Source organism: Camelus dromedarius, chromosome 33 (assembly GCF_036321535.1).
Source record: "Camelus dromedarius isolate mCamDro1 chromosome 33, mCamDro1.pat, whole genome shotgun sequence".
NCBI lineage: Eukaryota > Metazoa > Chordata > Mammalia > Artiodactyla > Camelidae > Camelus > Camelus dromedarius.
The window spans coordinates 9367742-9386519 of NC_087468.1; the positions used below are offsets into that span (position 1 = coordinate 9367742).

At 40.9% G+C, this 18778-nt stretch overlaps 1 protein-coding gene across 6 annotated transcripts in view; it reads left to right on the forward strand.

Moving 5' to 3' along the window:
• The window catches only part of AFF3 (ALF transcription elongation factor 3), a 493384-nt gene that overhangs the window by 87800 nt on the left and 386806 nt on the right, over positions 1 to 18778 (forward strand). The window lies entirely within an intron of this gene.

The window sequence follows — 18778 nt, forward strand, 5'->3', positions numbered from 1 at the left end:
TCTTTTACACCATCTATTACCATTAAAACACCAGGAAAAATTAACTTTGATATGATAATATTATCCAGTGTTACAGTCCACATTCAGATTTCCCCAGTTGTCTCAGGAATTTTCCATATAGCTGGTTTTTGTTTGTTTGTTTGTTTGTTTTTTAATCCGGGATCCAATCAAGACTCATTTACTGTGTTTAGCTATCATATCACTTTGCTTTTTTTTAAATTGAAGTATAGTTGATTTACAATGTTGTGTTAGTTTCTGGTGTACAACAAAGTGATTCAATCATATACATATATATGTATACATACTCTTTTTCATTATAGGTTATTACAAGATACTGGATATAGTTCCCTGTGCTGTACTTTAGGACCTTGTTGTTTATCTATTTTATATATAGCAGTTTGTATCTGCAAATCCCAAACTCCTAATTTAGCCCCCTACTCCCTTCTTCCCCCCAAGTAACCATAAGTTTATTTTCTATGTCTGTGATAATCTTTCTGTTTTGTAAATAAGTTCATTTGTATCATTTTTTTTAAGATTCCACATACAAGTGACATCACATGATATTTGTCTTTCTCTGACTTACTTCACTTAGAATGATGACCCATGTTGCTATGAATGGCATTATTTCATTCTTTTTTATGTCTGAGTAGTATTCCCTGTATATATGCACACACCCCATCTTCTTTAGCCCATCATCTGTTGATGGACACTCACATTGCTTTGTCACAACCCTTTAGTCCCTTTTAAACCTAAAACACTCCTTCAGCTTTTTCAAAGTCTTTTGTGATACTGACCATTCTGAAAAGTCCAGGCTAGTTCTTGGGGAGTGTCCTGCAGCCTGTGTCTGTCCGATTGTTTCCTCTCATAAGATTCAAGAATGCCTCCTAGGGAGAGCAGCAGTCCGCCTGCCCTGTCACTGGTGGGCTTGGGTTCAGTCACACGGTTCACAGGGTGCCCACCAGATTTCTCCACTCTATGAGCACTACCTTCTGTGATGAGCATTTGAGGTGATCTTCTGAGATCACGTGAATATCCTGTTCTCCAACCATCTTTCCCAGGAGTTTTAACACCTACTGACAGCCTTTTCCCGAATCAGTTATTGCATTGGTGGTTTCTGTGCCCCAATATTTGATAGGAAAAGTCAATGATACTTCGGGGGCCAGAGAAATGACTCTGGGGAGAAAAGAGACTTGTCCTTTTGATGAAAAACAGAAGGAATTTGCTTTTTATATATTTAAAATAGAGTTTTAAATGAAATTTAAAAGCCCATGTTCATTTTGAATGCAGGCTTTAAAATCGTGAGCTTATGAATGTCTGAATTTTGTACACTTCATCTTAAAATTTGCATTAACAGTTTTACAGTCGAATTCTTGTTATTGGTAATTATTGCAGTATTTGGAATGAAAGTGAGAAAATGCCCTGAGTTCCTGAGTGAAAGATCTCTGTAGAAATGTGTCCCTCTGTAGGCCTATCAACCAAGGAACTCGATGAAACTCTGAATGAATCTTCTGTGTTTTTTAAGCAGTACTCATTGGAGAAATGGCTTGTGATAAATGGGTTTCACTAATTAAATCATACACTTCCATAGTGCATTACATATAAAACTAGACTAGAAAATAAATATAATTAAAGTAAACATGCCCTTCTAATTAGTAATTGTTTCTGCCATTTTAAGCAAATTTCAGAGTCGCAGAGAGCTGCTCCACTATAAACCTAATAATGAAGCTTGTGATAACAGGTGTAAACGAACACAATGGAAAACATTTACCGGGTAACATGCTAAATTAAAAATGACATTAACAAGTCTCATTTTCAAATTCACTGTAATTAACATTTGTTCAACCCGGAGATGAACAAGTGTGCGGTGGTAAGATGTCTTTATTTATAGCTGGTGACATTTGTCATGGCTTTATCTTTGTTAAATTGTAAACAACAGGGATGTGGTCCTTCCTAAAATATGTCACGTTTATGCAGTCTTAGACAGTTCTGACAAAGGGTGAAATGTGGTATCTACTGGTTTCGTGACGGTGGGTAACACGCAGGTGTGCCACCGCTCTGGCCAGGGGTGGAGAAAGATGTGAAATATTGAGAGGGGGTTGAGTCTGGAGATACGCAGGTACAGGGCTAGTAATATGCTCGACATGATAAAAGATTACGGTTCCCCCAAGTGTTTCCCCTCCAGGCACATATGTGCCTCTAAGTGCTCTGAATCGATGTTTGTTTCTGCAAATAAATATTATCTTAAAGGCTTTTTTTTTTAATGACACTCGTTAATACAAGCTAGAAACCAGAAAACAGAAGAAGCAGCTCTGCATCTTAATTTGTCACAGAGGACACGATGCTTTACTCCTTACAGAGAGTTTCATCACTGCAGTGATGATTGAGTGAGGAGTTTAAGGATTATTGCGCTGCTAAACATTGGCTTAAGTCTTAGAGCTGATTTTTTTTAACTTTTAATCACTCTGAATTTTTAAAAAATGTTAAGGATGTGTCCTAGGGATTGTTATTTTTCAGTTGTTTAAAACTTTTCGGTGGATTTCACTTAGCTGGTTTTGGGGTTTATCCTGGAGGTAGAGGTGGGAAGGTTTACAAGGACAGGGTCTGTGGTGAGTCCTTGTTAAGCCTGGCGCATGGCAGGTGCACAGTGGTGCTTGTAGGATTCTGAGACTCGGTACCTACCAAGTTCTGGAGCTTATAGCCTTGTTGGGAGGTGGAATTGCTCTGCACCATCAGCTCTCTTGGGACTCCAGCTGGCGACTCACCCTGTAGCTCTTGGGACTTGCCAGTCTCCATAATTGTGTGAGCCAGTTCCGTATAATAAATCTCTTTACACACACACACACACACACACACACACACACACACACACACACACACACATGCCCTGTTGGTACTGTTTATTTGGAGACTAATATGCCAACGTAGCAGGATTATAGATTAGAAATTTTACACACACACACATACACACACACACACACACACACACACAGATATATACACATATATTCACGTCCCAGTCATGCATATAAGGAAAGATTTAAGGCACTTCTTAGCAGACTATCAGATGTACAGTAAGAATGCATTAATGGTCTCTGTTCTTCTTCTTACTAAGAAGGACACTTGTCTGCAGTTGCTTGGCTGTTTCCTGTGCGTCTCAGAGGCAGAACAGGAACAGGGTGAGAACATGAGTGCTGCTGGGGGCTGGGGACTGCTGGCATTCAGCTCCCAGAGCCCATCACCTGCTGGCCTTTCTGAAGGGAGTTCACGGTCTTCTCTGGCTACCACTGGCCATGTGATTAAAGAAAATAGCCAATTCTTCCAGCTGCCCCCTTTTTTGGTCCCCCACCCTTTGCCATGGCCAGTCTCTTCCTTCCTTTCAGACCGGCGATCTCCCAGCCCTGAGCTTATGAGGATGGTTGGTTAGGGTAGGGAGGTGCTCTGGAGTCTGTGGGCGGAGTCTCTTTCTCCTGGAGCAGATTGTCATCACGTACCAGTCCCCCTCCCTCCAGACTCTTCCTGTCCATCTCTTCGAGTCTGCTTCATGGCTCAGTGTGGTCGGATGTGCTGGACGGTGAGCTGCCAGAGAGAGTCCGCGGGCCTCTGAGTGGGCACTACTGTTCTTTTTCCTCTTTGGGACATCTGTGGATTAGTTTTGAAGCAACATAAACATATCAGCATGCCCCGAACTAAATCTCAAGGGCCAACCAAAATTAAATGGCAGGTCAGATATCCTTGGGCCAGGGAACCAGCCAACAGCAGGCTGACCCACAGAGGGAAAAATGAGATTATATGTATTTCTACTTGCTGCTTTGGGGATTTTTTCTCTTTTAGCTGTTGGCTCTTGCATTGATTTGGGAAAGTGAACTTCTGTGGTGTATTGAGAATGAAAAAAAAATATTGAAAACCGGCATTGAGATTCATTGCACTCTATAACTCACAGAGACAGATGAGAAGGAGGAGAGAGAAGGGGTGATTCTGCATAAATTCAGTATTTTCATCTAGGGATTTTCCCTGTACCATCCTCAATATTTGTTTCTTAGGGGACTGAGGCAAATGAAAACAGAAAGAGCTATTTCACTGGAAACGTGTCGCTGTCTATGAATAGATCGATATTGTTACTGCCAGGGACAAAGGTTTATGAGCCAACTTCCACGAGAGAGGATGCTCCCAGGTACAAAGAGAGGGCAGAAGCGGAGGATGCATTCCTGCCCTCCAGGCTCAGACCGTGTGAGTGGGAGCCCTGGGCGCCCGGCTGTCCTGAGGCGGAGAAGATGGCGGGGAAGGGCAGGGTGACCATGCCGCTCACGGTCACGGCTCCTGGCGGGTTCACCTGGCCCCCCTGGCTGGGTGGGAAGGAAGCTGCCGCCCTGAGATCTAATTACCGGAGGCGAGGTGCTCAGATGTGAGCCGCCTGATTATGAAAGCCCAGGGCACATGTGCACGCAGAGGCCCCCAGTGTCACAGATACTGAAAAAAAAACCTTTTCTTTTTGACAGCAGATTTAAACTCAGATGAGCTCCATGAGGAACTGCAAATGTAGAAAGGAGCCTAGACTTTCTTAAAAAATAAAAGCACTCAAAACCTCAACAACAACTACAAAGCCCCTTTGGAATCATTATTTGAAGACAGATCATCACACTCAGTTTCACAAGAGTGTGTGAAAATGACTGTGCATGAATAGAGTCTTTTAAAAGCTCATAATTAAGGCAAAAGATCACCCCATTTGTTGAAGGTTTGGTAGATGGGAATAGTAAAAACAATTACTCTTTGTTGTATGTATTGGTTAAAAAAAAAGTTTTTCTTTTCTGGTCCTTTGCCTCGTGAAACCTGTTTTGAATGCAGCTATTTTTTTCCCCTTTCATTTATGTTCAATTTCTCTGAAAATAAAAATCTCAAGTCCGTGGAGCGATTTTATATCTTTTTCAATATTGCGTTCTCCCATGTAATTGCACGGGATGCATTTTGTGCGGCCCCAGACCAGAGCCTTCTGATCCCTGTCCTGTGCAGGAGAGCCACATGTTCCGCATGGGCCATCACAGTGTCGCAGGCTGAGGGGATGCTTGCCAAAGGGACTGGGAACCATGCACCACTGTGTCCCCTACCTGCCCTTCCTGTTGGAGGCTGAGGCCACGGGTGTTTGTCGGAGTCAAATCCGTATTCTTTTGGAAGATGCATCTGGCCCTTTAGCAGCTCCTCAGAAGTTCTCTTGGTCGTTTGAGAGTTTCTCCTGCACTTATCCCATGGTTTAGATATTAAAAGGGTTCCTGGCACTTTAATGTCCCAGTTTCTGGGCATAAGGAATGTGAGAAAGCTGGATTCTGTCTGCATTTGCAAAGCCTCTTCGAAATTTGTGAGGCTTAAAAAAAAAAAAATCCTCCGTACTTAAAAAAAAAAAAAATTCGAGTTTTGTCTTACCTCCATTCATAGGTGATTCTTCTACTGCCCAGTTTTAATTTCCACGTATCCAGTATTTCAGCTGGAGAGAAACATCCATGGGGATGATAGAGAAATGGTCTTTAAAACTCTCCCTGAGAAGCTAAAATAACATTGCAGGTTTTTCTTAGTCTAAATATTTCAAAATTCAGTTGGTTATTTATTGAGTGACTACAGTGTTCCAGGCAGTAGGTGCCACACCAGACATGGTGTGTGTTAGCTCAGGCTGCTGTAACAAATACATCATCGTCTGGGTGCCTTAAGTAAACAGACATTTATCTCCCACAGTTGTGGAGGCTGGAAGTCCAAGGTCAAGGTATCGGCAGATTCGGTTTCTGGTGAGATCCCTCTTTCTGGCTTGCAGAAGGCTGCCTGTGGGCTGGGTCCTCAGCTGGCAGAGGGAGAGAGATGTTCGGTATCTCTTCCTCCTAACAGGTCATGAATCCCATTGAGGGACACCATTCTTATGATCTCATCTAAACCTGATTACCTTCCAAAGGCCCCACCTCCAAATACCATCACTTCAGAGCTCTGGATTCCAGAGCATGAATTTGAGAGGAAATGCAGATCTTCAGACCATTATGCATTCTAGAAAGTTCCTCCATTTCTTCATTATCAGTCCTCAGGACAGCTCCCCAGCCCAGGCCACTTACATTTTCTCCCTTATGTTATTAAAACACTTGATTCAAGCTGGATGCATTCAGCTCACCTGAGTGGTTCAATCACAATTAGTGTGCAGCTGCTAAGTACGTATTTTTTAATGTTTCTTGGCTTCCATGAGTCCATTCTTTCTCAGTCATTAGGAAGCTTCAGGGGTGTGGATCGCCATGACTGTGACTTGCTTGATCCATGTTCCAGCACAGCGTTCATTTGTGTAACAGACACCTATTGTGGGCCTACTGTGTGCCAGGCACTGTTCTAGACCCTGCATTGAAAGGAAACAGCTTCCCTAGGGGAGCTTACATTTTAGTGAGCCAGAGAATCCACTGACAGCAAATTCCAGCTTGAGATTCATGTGTGCAGCAGAGAAAATGTGGTGGGTAGTAGGGGACATGCAGGTGGCGGGCATTGCGCATTAGGTGGCTGGGGAAGCCCCCCTGAGGAGGCGACATGTGACCTGAGATCTGAGAAGTTAACCACACAGAGGTTTGGGGGAGACGCTTTTCCAACAAGGGCAGCAGCGGGGATGAAGGCCTTTCTCCCGGCTTGTCACAGGGCAGAGAGCGAAGACGGCCAGTGGGCCAGGGGCCTGGGGTGGCTATGGAGTGGCGGGGATTTGGTGTGAGGTGGGCTCAGAGAGCAGGCACGGCCTGGAGCTTTGCAAGCGCTGGTGAGAAGTTCCAAATTTATTCTGAACCCAGAGGGAAACCATGGCGGGCTCAGAGTGGGAGGAGAATAGGATTTTATGAACACTGCAAGTTTATTCAATAAATATCATGCTGTTAACAGTACTGAATGTCTGTATGCAACTATGTGTAATACATGTTTCTGTGGTTGGAAGCTAAGAGAAATATTTTATGCAAACCTAATAAATGAATTATATCTCCTTGTGTTTCTAACAGTTTAATATTCATCACTTGGAGAAGATAGATGCATTTTACCCATGTGTGGGCATGAATTGTTCATTTGAGTGGGGCCTGCCAATTTTAGCTAAGGTCTCCTCTTAATTTTGATTGTATATCCCTTGTGGCTACATGTCAAAAAATGACATACCAGCCTAGGCCAATCTGGATTTAATGACTAGGAAACCATGGACTTTATGTGATTTGGGGGCACATGGGGGCTTTTCTAATGCCAGTTCCAGGGATAAGTGGCACGGAGGTTATTTGATTAATTGGACAAGCCTAACTCTAGCTTCATGTCCGCCTGTCACCTGAACACAAAACATTGCAGATTGGATGACTTAGCACTTTATAATTAAAATCACCATCCTTCCTTTATTGTTAACAGGATGTTTAGCTCAGCATTACACTGTCTTTTAGGTAAGCGTGGACAGTGCCCTGCACAGACTCCCCTTACTTCCAAGTGAGGTGTCTTCCAAGGTGCATTTCAAAAACACTCTGCTCCCTAAAGTCTAGGTGTAGTGGAAACCACGTCTTTGCAACAAGACCCATTTCACAGCTTCTGTATGAACTGATGTTTGGGGGAACTAGAGACACCCCGGGCTTAGGAGGCTCCCACTGAGCTTCTCTGCTGACGTGGTACTGGTGGAGCCGTCAGCCCCACACCACTTCCATCATCATGAGATGATGCATTTGCACGTGGTTTTAGCCCAGCGTTGGGCGTGTTTGAAAGACTCAGAGCCCTGGACTGGCTCAACTTTCCAGGTGATGAAGAGGGAGGCTGTAACACCGACGAGGGCTTGACGGGGCTAACGGTGACCCTGAGGTCTCCCTGCGCCACCGGGATGATGGGGGCCTTGGCCTGAAGAGCTGGTGTTGAGTCTGTCCACGCCTCCCCTCCAGGGACTAAAAGAAAGAAAGACTGAGACGTTCTCAGCTGGTCATCTTAGACCCTTTCACCACCAAACACTCCTAACTCATTCAACTTTAATTCACATGTGCTTTAAAATTCTTCAAGTGGATGACTTTTCAAGAGGCTCGGTAATAAAACTGAATGGTCTTTGAGACAAATACAACCCCCAATAGAACCCATGCTGCAGATTTTAGTGTTGTGTTATTAGCACGGGTGTTTCTTTCATTGATAACTATCATGCTGCTTTTTCACCTGGATATTGTTTTACAGGGAGGTGCAGCTCCTTACTTGGTCTTTTCAAAAAAGAGTGAGGGGAGGGTATAGCTTGGTGGTAGAGTGCGTGCCTAGCATGCACACGGTCCTGGGTGCCATCCCTGCCACCTTTCAGTTTGCGGGAAGAAATTGCTAAATTCCAAAGTCAATAAAGTTCAGCTCTTTCCAATCTAGAAGGAGGAGTGGATAGTAAATATTTATCAAGAGTGTTTCCGGATTCCTTTTGCACTGGTTTATCGGAAGGTGACGGTGATCGCGTCCTTTGGATGCTTGGTTACACGGCGGCCTTTTCTATGCCGGCGTGTATTTTCAGGGGTAAAATTGTGGGCAGATTTGGACTGGTGCCCAGCCTCTCTTCCCCCAACTGCAAGCTGTGTGATGTCTTTCACTCACTCTCTCCCATGTTTATAAAATAAAATTGAAATCAAAGCTGTCTTTGTATTATTAGCTCACAAAATGGTGGAGATGGTTTACCCTTTTCTGTGTCTTTCTGTAAGACTTTTTGTCCTTTATATGGACACACTTACACATTGTTTGGGGGGCTTGTCGATATGTCCAGATTGGTTTTTAATTTGAGGATAGTTTAAGTCAACTTGTGGAAGGCTGGAATCCTGGACAGGATGAAATAAGGGGTCAGGTGGAACATGAGGGGCTGAGACCTGCAGGAATAAGACCATGCAGCACCCTCAGCACAGTGGGAAAGCAGGCAGGGCACAGAGGGACTTGCTCAATGCAAGTGTCCCTGGGTGCCTCTGCCGTGTCCTCTGGCAGACCACACAGGGGCCTGGAGAACCTTCTGCCTTGGACTTCATTATTGCAGAGGAATGATTCCTGTATGGTCTTTGTCTTTTTCTCCTTTATTTTTTCTCTTCCTTTAATGGCTTGATGGTGATTTTTGGGGGGGTGAGAAGAAGTAAGGTCAAGAGTTTTGTCATTTGAAATATTGATTTGAAAGTCTTTTATCCTGGCCATTTCAGAGTCAACAGAGACTCAAAGCAAACAATTACAAAAGCAAACAAAAACGACAAAAACACTCAAGGTTGCAGTTGAGAGTACTAGCCATGATTTTTTTCACAGAGCCAAATGTATACAACATGTATTCCTATTGGCCCCTTGCTCCCATACTTGGATCATACCCTGTATGGTTTTGAACTGTGCATTTTCACTAATATTGTGAGCATTTGTCATTAAATATTATTATATTTTCCTTGAAAACATTCATGATACTTAGTTACATGAGTGTACCATAATTTATTTAACCCTTCTTCTGTTGGACGTTGAGATTTTTTTTCTCTTAATATCTTAGCTGTTGCATGAACATGAGCTATGATGAACATTCTTGTACAGAAGTCATTGCAAATATCACTGATAATTCTTTTAGTAAAAATTCTTAAAAAGTGGAATTCTTGATTGGGGATGTGAGCTTTTATACAGCTTTTGATATGTTGCCAAATTTCCCTTCAGAAAGACTTAACCTGTTTAGCTACCAGGAGGAGCAAGAGAGACCACGTCCTGCTCTATACCATTGTTTGAACTGAGGGTTATACTTTTAGTTCTTTGCCTATTTGATAGGTAAAATGGTATTTCTTTATTATTTTTTGAAAAATTATTGATTAACTGTATTTTTTTTACATGTTTGGTTATTTTTATTTCTCTCTTTTTTTAATTTTTGGAGCTTACTGTTCATATTCTAACTCTATTTGACATTTTTAAACCATTTTCTTTATTTCTTACAACTCTTTACATATATACTAATACCATTACCCCTTTTCTTATGTATTTTCTATCCTTTTTCCAGTTTATCCTTAATCTTTTAACTTTGTGGAAATTTTATGATATACATATATATATAAGTGTATAATTTTTACATGGTCAAATATGTCATTTTTTTCTTTCATTGCTTTAATGATGAAGAATGCCAGCCCCTTCTTAAGATCACTTATTTACCTATATTTTCCTTCTGTTGTTTTATAGCTTCATTAAAAGGTTATTCTTTAATCTGGTGGAATTTATTTTTGAATATGTTATGAGGTAGGCTAAAAATTTTTCCCCCAAATACTTTACCTATTATCCCCAAACTCAAAGTGGGTTAATTGAAAAACCCTCTTTTCCCTAAGGATTTATAAGATATGAAGTTAAGGTTTTTAAAAGTTAGTAAGATAATAAGGCCTAGGACAATATATGGGGCAGTCCTTGGGTTATTAGATAAAGGAATTGAATGGGACGGGTGAGTGGCAGGCACTTCAAACCTCAGGCACCATGAGGATGCTGGTGCCATTTATGTCAGGTGGGGAATTCATGAGGAGAGACTCTTGAGAGCTTGTTTTGGAGAGCAGGGGAGCGCAGCTACTCGTATGCCCTTGACCGAGAAGAACGGTCCTCCTCTATCGGGGATGGTCGTCCTCTTCACCCGAGCATGCAGTTTCGGGAGGGACGCACATGGAGCGGTGAGGGAGGAAGGGGACACGTGCCTAGCCAGCCAGATCAGCCGAATCAACCTTGGCGATCAGTGGGGTGACAGATGTCGCAGCCAGATCGTCCTCACATCCGAGGAGACTCTTGTCAGCATAGAGTTTCAAAATTTTTCTTTAGCATCTTTTTTTTTTCAGAGCCTGGCACACGCTTTCCATTTAGGTTAGAACCATATCAGTGGTCTTTCTCGGTAGACTGAACATATTTGTAAGTCAAGACGTGGGTTAAGTGGTTCAAGGGACAGAGGAGAAATCTGGGCTTTTGGAGGCCACTTTATTTGTATTTAAGTTGTTCCTTGAAGTTCCCTCATTACTGCCACCACACCCATTCCAGGAATGCTGCTTTACTTAGAACTTACCTTTGTAAACTTCATTACCTTTGTACAACTTACCTTTACAGTTGACAGATAACATTCGTATCTGTTAATTCACCTGGTCACACAACAGTCCAGTGCTGTTGGCCTGCATGCATTATGATGTCCTTGTTTTTAAAGATTTGGATGGAAACTTGTGCCCAAAGACATTAGGGGCTTAAGGTCACACAAAGAAGGTATGTTCTCTTGTTCTTTCACTGAACGAATACTCATTGGGGCCCATGCTATGCCAGGCACTATTAGGTACTGAGGATGCAGGGGTGAAAAGGGAGGTCTTGCTCTTCAAGTGCTTAAGCAAAGTAAAAGGCAGCCCTGGAACTAAAACTAGATCCTGTGACTCCAAGTGGTGCTGTTCCCACTACACCTTACTTGCCAGTATATGGACCCGTAACCTTCATGGCTGAGACTGGTCAAAACAGTGATGAGTTCGCTTCACTTGTAGGAACTTGGGGCATCCTTGGTTGACTGAAGGGCCATCGTCCTTCTCCAGCATCATTGTTATTCATAAGTGGTATGTCTGGTTACTGCTTTGACCAAATTGACTCGGCACACTTGGAGTTTCCTAGCATACCAGCAGTGTTCCCAGAGAGAGAAGAGGGGTGACTGGTTCAGTGAGGATTACTTTGGCATTGCTCAGTGGAAGGTGCTGGTACTTGGGTGAGATGTGCTTCTGGAGCATCCCTGTTTTGACAGAGTTGGTGTAAAGTAAGAGTGACTCTTGGCAAATTCCCCTTTGTATAGGGATGTGGTTTCACAGGTGCCCAAAGACTAAACTTTGAATGGAGGAAGTGGAATAGAGGAAGTTGACCTTTGCCATAGTAGGGGAGAAGGACGTGGTTGGTCCACAGGCATGTATTGCTCATGACGTGGTGCTGTGGAACAGTGCACTGCCTTGTTGTGGCCTTGAGGATGCCCAGGGTGGGACAGGGAAGAATCTGACTCCTGTCTTTGACCAGACTTCACTTCTTAAGGCCAGTCCTTGGTGCTTGACAGTAACCGTCTATTAAAATTAAAAAAAAAAAATCACATGAGGCAATTAGTGTGGGTGACATTTAATACTTCATGCATGGTGACCTTGAGTGGCCTTGATGGAATGAGGGAACTTGGGTGATGTTTAGATCAGTGTATTAGGTTGCCGTCTACCTTGGTTACCATGTATACCTTTTTAGGACTCTTTCTATACACACGAGATCAGAAGCCACACATCTCTATTTCTTGGTTCTTTGTTGTGTAGAGTGTTATTTAGAGTCACTCAGACTCTTTGTTTTAAAAGAGAAATGTTTTCTTCATTGATCCTCAGATATAAATGTGCCACCATTATTATCACCCCTCTAGAAAGTTCAGATAAAAACAAAAAGGAAAATTAGGTTTCAGGGGACTTTCATGGTAGTGGGAAAAGCTAGTTGTTCTAATGATTTTATTAATTTGTTTGAATTCTGAACTGAAAAGAGGTTCATCTATTGGACAACTGAAGATGAGAATAAATCTGTTCAACTGAGTTTTGTCAGTTCAAAACTTTGATTTCTGTATTTAATTCTTGTTTTGCATTTAAGTCTATATTCATGTGTATGTTAATTCTATTGTTTTATGTGTATGTTAATCTCTTGTGTAGTGTATATTTTATACGTAATGCCATTTCGTATCTATTTCACCTTAACATTATTATTCAATGTACTTTAATGTGTTCTAATAAAATCATTGTTTATATGTGTTTTCTGATTGACAAGTTGAAGAAAGAAATTGATTTTTTTTCTTTTTTTTGGTCGTAAAACTAAGTATAGAGTCCTACAGGGAAGCTTTTGGAACACAAATAGAGCAATCCCTTTGTCAATAAATGGGAATATTTCAGTTTTTCAAGCTATTTGCACGACTAGAGTGATAACCCACCTTAGGACAAGCATTTGATATTGATTTGTCAGTCTGAAGTAACAAGTTACTGCTTCACTTCTTATCCAGAATTAAATCAAAATGATTCTGTGCCCTGTATAATATGTAGCGTGAGAATTCCCTCGCATGATTTACGTGCTGCAAGGTAGCAGGGATAAATATTGAAGAATCATATGACTTTAGATAAAGGTTGTATATTATTACTGCATGATTTTATTATATAGTAAATCTTAATTTGATATACACAGAAAGCTGTTGCAGAAGTTCTTAAAGAGTTTTAGAGGCACATTGTATTGTAAAAATTTGCATCTTTTTTTTTATTAATCCAGATGAATTCCTAGCCATATGGCCTTTATTGTCCAATAAAAATCTCAAATGGGAAATAACTGATTTGCTTACAAAACATGGATATTTTTTCATGAATCAGAGTTGATTATCATTCAGAGCTGATATTAGAAATAAAAATTCTATATTGTTTCCTCTTCTCAAAATTAAAATATGGAGGTATAAGTAGGTACTCTGTGTCTCATGTAAAAGTCAGATAGTATTTTTTTGCATATTTTAAATTTATTTCCAGAATTTACCATCTGGTGAATGGTTTGAGTTAATTTTAGAGAGTTACAAGGAACTCAGATGTTTCATACTGATTTGACGATTCATGTATCCCACATTTGCGTGTGTGAGTACGCATGCTGTAAGCTTGTCATAGCTCAGCTGTCTAAAATAAATCCGGTTAATCTTAAACCTTTTTCTTTGAACCTCTCTTCCTACCCCAAGGCCATAGAATTTTCAGAGCCATAGAATTTTTTTTTCAATAATGAAGATTTATTTCCGGGTCATGCTGTATGTTCATAATGTTGTCAGTGGGAGTGGGGGCTCTTCTGTGATGTTGACCTCACTCAGGGACCCAGGTAAAGGGAATCTCCATTTTTTTGCTTCCATATTTGGCAGGGGAGGAAATACAGATATGACACATACAAGGATATGCATACTGGTTCCCCCAGCTCCCAAACAATTGTGTGGAATTGTGTGGAAATTAGCAAGCTGATTCCAAATACGCATGAAGAACATGAAGGATCAGAATACCAAGACAGTCTTGAAAAAGGATAAGGTTGTAGGACTTACTCTGCTGGATATTAAGATTTTATTATATTATAAAGCTGTAATAATTAAGACATATATTACTGGCCCAGGGTTAGGCAAATACACAAATGAGATTGAAAGGAGAATCCAGGCACAGAACCACACATGTATAAAGACATAATTTATGGCAAACGTTGGCACTGCAGAGCAATGGGAAAATAATGGTCCTTTCAGCTAATCATGTTGGGTCATCTGGGCCACAACATGAAAAACAAAACAAAACAGAATAAAGCCCAAATCCATATGTTTCCTCAAAATCAATTGCAGGGTTTTTGTTTTCTGAGCTGAACTTGGCTTCATCCAAATCAGGCTCGAGTTGTATGTCACTGAGATAATGAGATAATCGACAGAGCACTGATCATGGATTAAGTTGAGTAGAATGTTGGTCAGAATCTCAGAACTCTCTCTTGGGCATCTTTCCAGTCATTATGCTTTCCCTTCTCTCCAGAGAGGACCACTATTCTGAGTTCCAGCACTCAAGTTTAAGTTTATTTGTTTCTGTACATTGTACGAATGAATTATACGGTGGAATCACACAGTAGGTATCCTCTGTGTTGCTTCTTTCGCTCAGTATTGTGTTTGTGAGATGGATTTATATTGTTGCACATACCTGTATTGTTAAGCAGCATAGACTTACACACCACCTTCCTAAAGGCAGAGTAGCTACGTAAATTATTTGGAGGTGTTCTGCAAGGGAGATTGATCTCTTCTCCTTAATAAATTAATTAAGTCATTTGTTTATATAAACACGGGCTCATGGGTATCTCTTTTATGCTTTGGGTTATGATCTAGTACTGCTTCTTTATTTTTCTGCTCAAATTTCTCCAGCTTTGGCCATTGGAAACCCTTTCCAGTGACTCCTGTATCATTTTGACATATACTCGTGGTCGTGGTGTTGTTAGTGTTTTGAACACTTTCTTGCTTTCTGGTGCGACATGTTGCATCACATTTATCTTGTATATTTTCCATTCCAGTCTTAGAATCAGCCATTTCTCCCAGAAGCCCTGACTGCCTCTATTGGAGAATGGTATTAGAAACCAAAATCTGGCTTATTTCACTTAGCATAGTGTCCTCAGTGTCCATCCACATTGTATGTATTAGTTTGCGGAGGCTGCATAACAAAATACCACAGACTAGGGGCTTAAACAATAGAAATTCACTTTCTTTTAGTTCTGGAGGCTGGAAGCCCAAGATCGTAGTGTCCACAGGTTTGGTTTGTTCTGAGGCCTCTCTCCCCACTTGCACATGGCTTCCCTCTGGCCGACTCTTCACACAGGCTTTTCATGTACAGGCCTCCCTGACTTCTCCTCTGTGTGTCCAGGTTTCCTCGTCTTATAAGGATACCAGTCAGATTGGATTAGAACCCACCCTGATGACCTTATTTTAACTTACTCACCTCTTGAAATGTTCTGTCTCCAAATGCAGTCACATCCTGAGGTATTAGGGGTTAAGACTTAAATATATAAATTTGGCGCTTGGGAGGGGGGCACAATTCAGCCCATAACATTGTAGCACATATCAGGATTTCCTTCCTTTCAGGGCTGAGTAATATTCCATTGTGTGTATTGACCCCATTTTGTTTACCCAGTCACTCATCACTTACTGGGTGTTGTGAATAGTGCTGCTCTGAACACGGATGTACAGATATCTCGTCGAAACCTTCATTCAGTTCTTCTGGATGTATACCCAGAAGTAGAATTGTTTGCTTATATTGTAATTCTGCTTATAATTTTTTGAGTACCCGCCATCCTGTTTTCCACGGCAGCTGTATCCATTTGATATTCTCAGCAACAGCGTGCTCAGCGCCCCAGTCTTCCATATCCTCACGAACACTTGCTATTTTCTGTTTCTTTTTTTAAAGTACCCATCCTAATGTGTATGAAGAATAGTAAATGTTTAATAGAAAGTATTAAGCATACTAAGTAAAAACAAAGGAAGAAGAAAGTTTTGTTTCTTCTATTTCTCAGGAATAATCAAAGTTAACATCGTGTTATTCTTTTAGATTCTTTTCTTTATGTAGGTTTGCATGTATATGCATACACACATGCACATACATACAAACGTGCCTTTGTATAATTTTGACAGGATTTTTATCACATTGCCTAAATAATTTTTATCCTGGTTTTTCATTTAATATTACCTCATGAGCATTTCCTGTGTCATTAAATAATATTGAAATACATGAGTTTTATGGCTACAACATAAATCATGATTTCTTTATTTTCTGATTATTGCCCAAGAGATTGTTTCTGCTTCCTCCTCTTATATACAGTTCTCTGATGAAAATTCATCTACATGAGTCTCTGTATTTCTGACAGTTTTCTTTGGACAGATTCCTAGAAGGAGATCAGCAAGTTAGCAGTTCTTTTGAAAGGTTCCGAATGGATATTACAAAATTTGAAATTGTTTTCAGGAACTTTGTTCTGATCTGTGCTCCCTCCAGCCATGTGGGAGACACCACTGTTACCCAACACTTACCAGGACTGAATATTATCTTTCCAACTTGTTTTAAAAAAAAATCTCTTCCAGTTGGCTAGGTAAACATGATTTCAGTTTGATTTAATTTGCATTTCTTATTAGTGAAGATGTGCAGTTTTCACATATTATTATTTCTTTTGTGAATTTAGTATGCGAGGTCAAATAATGGACATGGATAGGAAATGGCACATTGGATTTGCAGAATTAGCAATATTTCTATAGTATAAGGAGATGCTATTAGTCACAGCCTTGAATATTTAAGAGAATGTAACATGTCTAATATTAATGCTAAGAGATGTTGTTGCATTTATTGATGATCATTTTCTTGCTCTGTAAGACTTATAAATTCTAGTCAGAGACAGCTGCTTAAAATATAAATATTTGAAACAAAGGAAATGCACACTATACTCTGAAGAACAGTTCATTTTTATCTAAAATTCTAATTTGTTCTTGACTAACTTGAAGAGAAATGAATATCATAAATAGTATTTCTCAAATAGCAAAGTTTGATTAGATGAGAGACAAGCAGACAGTTTCACACAAAAAATAGAAAGAGTGCTGAGGAAGTTATAAGGTAGGAGGGACTTGGAGGTGGGGAGGGGATGGCCAAGGGAGGGGAATGGACAGTTAATAAATCTGTAGCCAGGAGAGCAGAGTTCAGAGTTCCTGGAGGGCCTTGGCAGTTCAATAAACCTTTTCTGATGTAAATTGTTATCCCACTATAAATTGAAAGTCCCAGACGCCTCTGCACCCAGGTTCATAGTCTCAACGTTCTATATCTCTTGGAAGAAGAGACAAGTTGAGTTCATAAAGAGAAATTCCCAGAGCTGCTATCAGATGACCTGGTGTCTTCCGAACTGCCTTTGAGAATCACGCAGGTTATTTGTCTGAGACCCGGATGGTACTGGAACAAGTGCAGTCAGAGCTATGTGCTCTCAGGTTGGATATAGTGATTCCTTCCTCCCTTCCTTCCTTCCTTCTTCTTCTTCTTTTTTTTTTTTTTTTTTTTTTGCATGCCTGAGCACAGGGGAAATACCAAGAGATTCAGAAACTTCTTGCTTGATGTGGAGTTGGGTTGGATTAAAGTCTGCAGGTTAGGTGTGTGCAGAGATTGGTTTAGTTCAGCCTTGGGGAGGAAGGTGAGGAGCAGGGTGCATGGAGACAGTAGTCCTGGCCAGGTGGGGAGAGCCAGGATCCTGGTGTATTTACTAATGGTTGCCTTAATTGTACATTTTGCATGTTTCCAGATAGTTCAGAAGGGGAAGAACAAATGAAAACTTACCCTGTTAATATTTTTAAAATATAATGCTATTTATTCAAAAAGCAATACTCACTTGTACAATATCCAAGGAAGACAGAAGATTATAAATTCCTTCTTACCCCGCCTCTCCATCATTACCTCAGAGATAACTATTTAAACGTTCTTATGTATCCGTAAGCACACGCACATTATTTTATGTGTAAGAGCTTATATCATCCTTCTCTTCTATGACGTATTCTTGTCACTAAGGTACATGTCTTGGGTCGTTTGCATATCTGTGCATTTAGATCCACCCCATCCAATGGCTACATAGTCTTCCACTGTATGAGGTACTGTCATTTGTTAACCAGTGTCCCAGGTGTGATGTTTGTATTTGTTTTGTAATTTAATTAATCATTGGTTTTTGCAGTGATATCCTAAATGGGACTTGTGTATTCCTAGATATGAGATCCCTGAGTCCAAGTCAGCATTTAGTGACAGCCTGCTCAGGCCACCTGTCAGAGATGGGTAAGGGGTGGTGTTTCTTTCTGCATTGTGGGTATTTTAATCACTTTCCATCCACCTCTTAATGACATGTCACCTTGGCAGAGCACTGTAACATTTTCAAAGGCCGTGTTGGCTTACTGCTCAGCGTGTGGATTGGTTTTATTTAACCACACCTGAGGTGTGGCGTGGAACACTCCCAGCTTGTCCACGGCTGGACCATCTCTGAGGGAGTCTCCTGGCCTGATGTTCACGCCTACAAATGTAGAGGAGAGTCCTTGGACGTTCTGGACCCAGTGGGAGGAAACAGTCTTGTTTAATGAGAGGCTTTGTGTGTCTTCTCTCTTCTGTTATTCCAAGCTGACCGAATCATTTGCTACTTATTTGACAAATATATAACATCACTTATATGTGGCATCTAAAAAGAAAATGATTACAAATTCTGTTTATGAACCAGAAATAGACTCATAGACTTGGAAAACAAACTATGGTTACCAAAA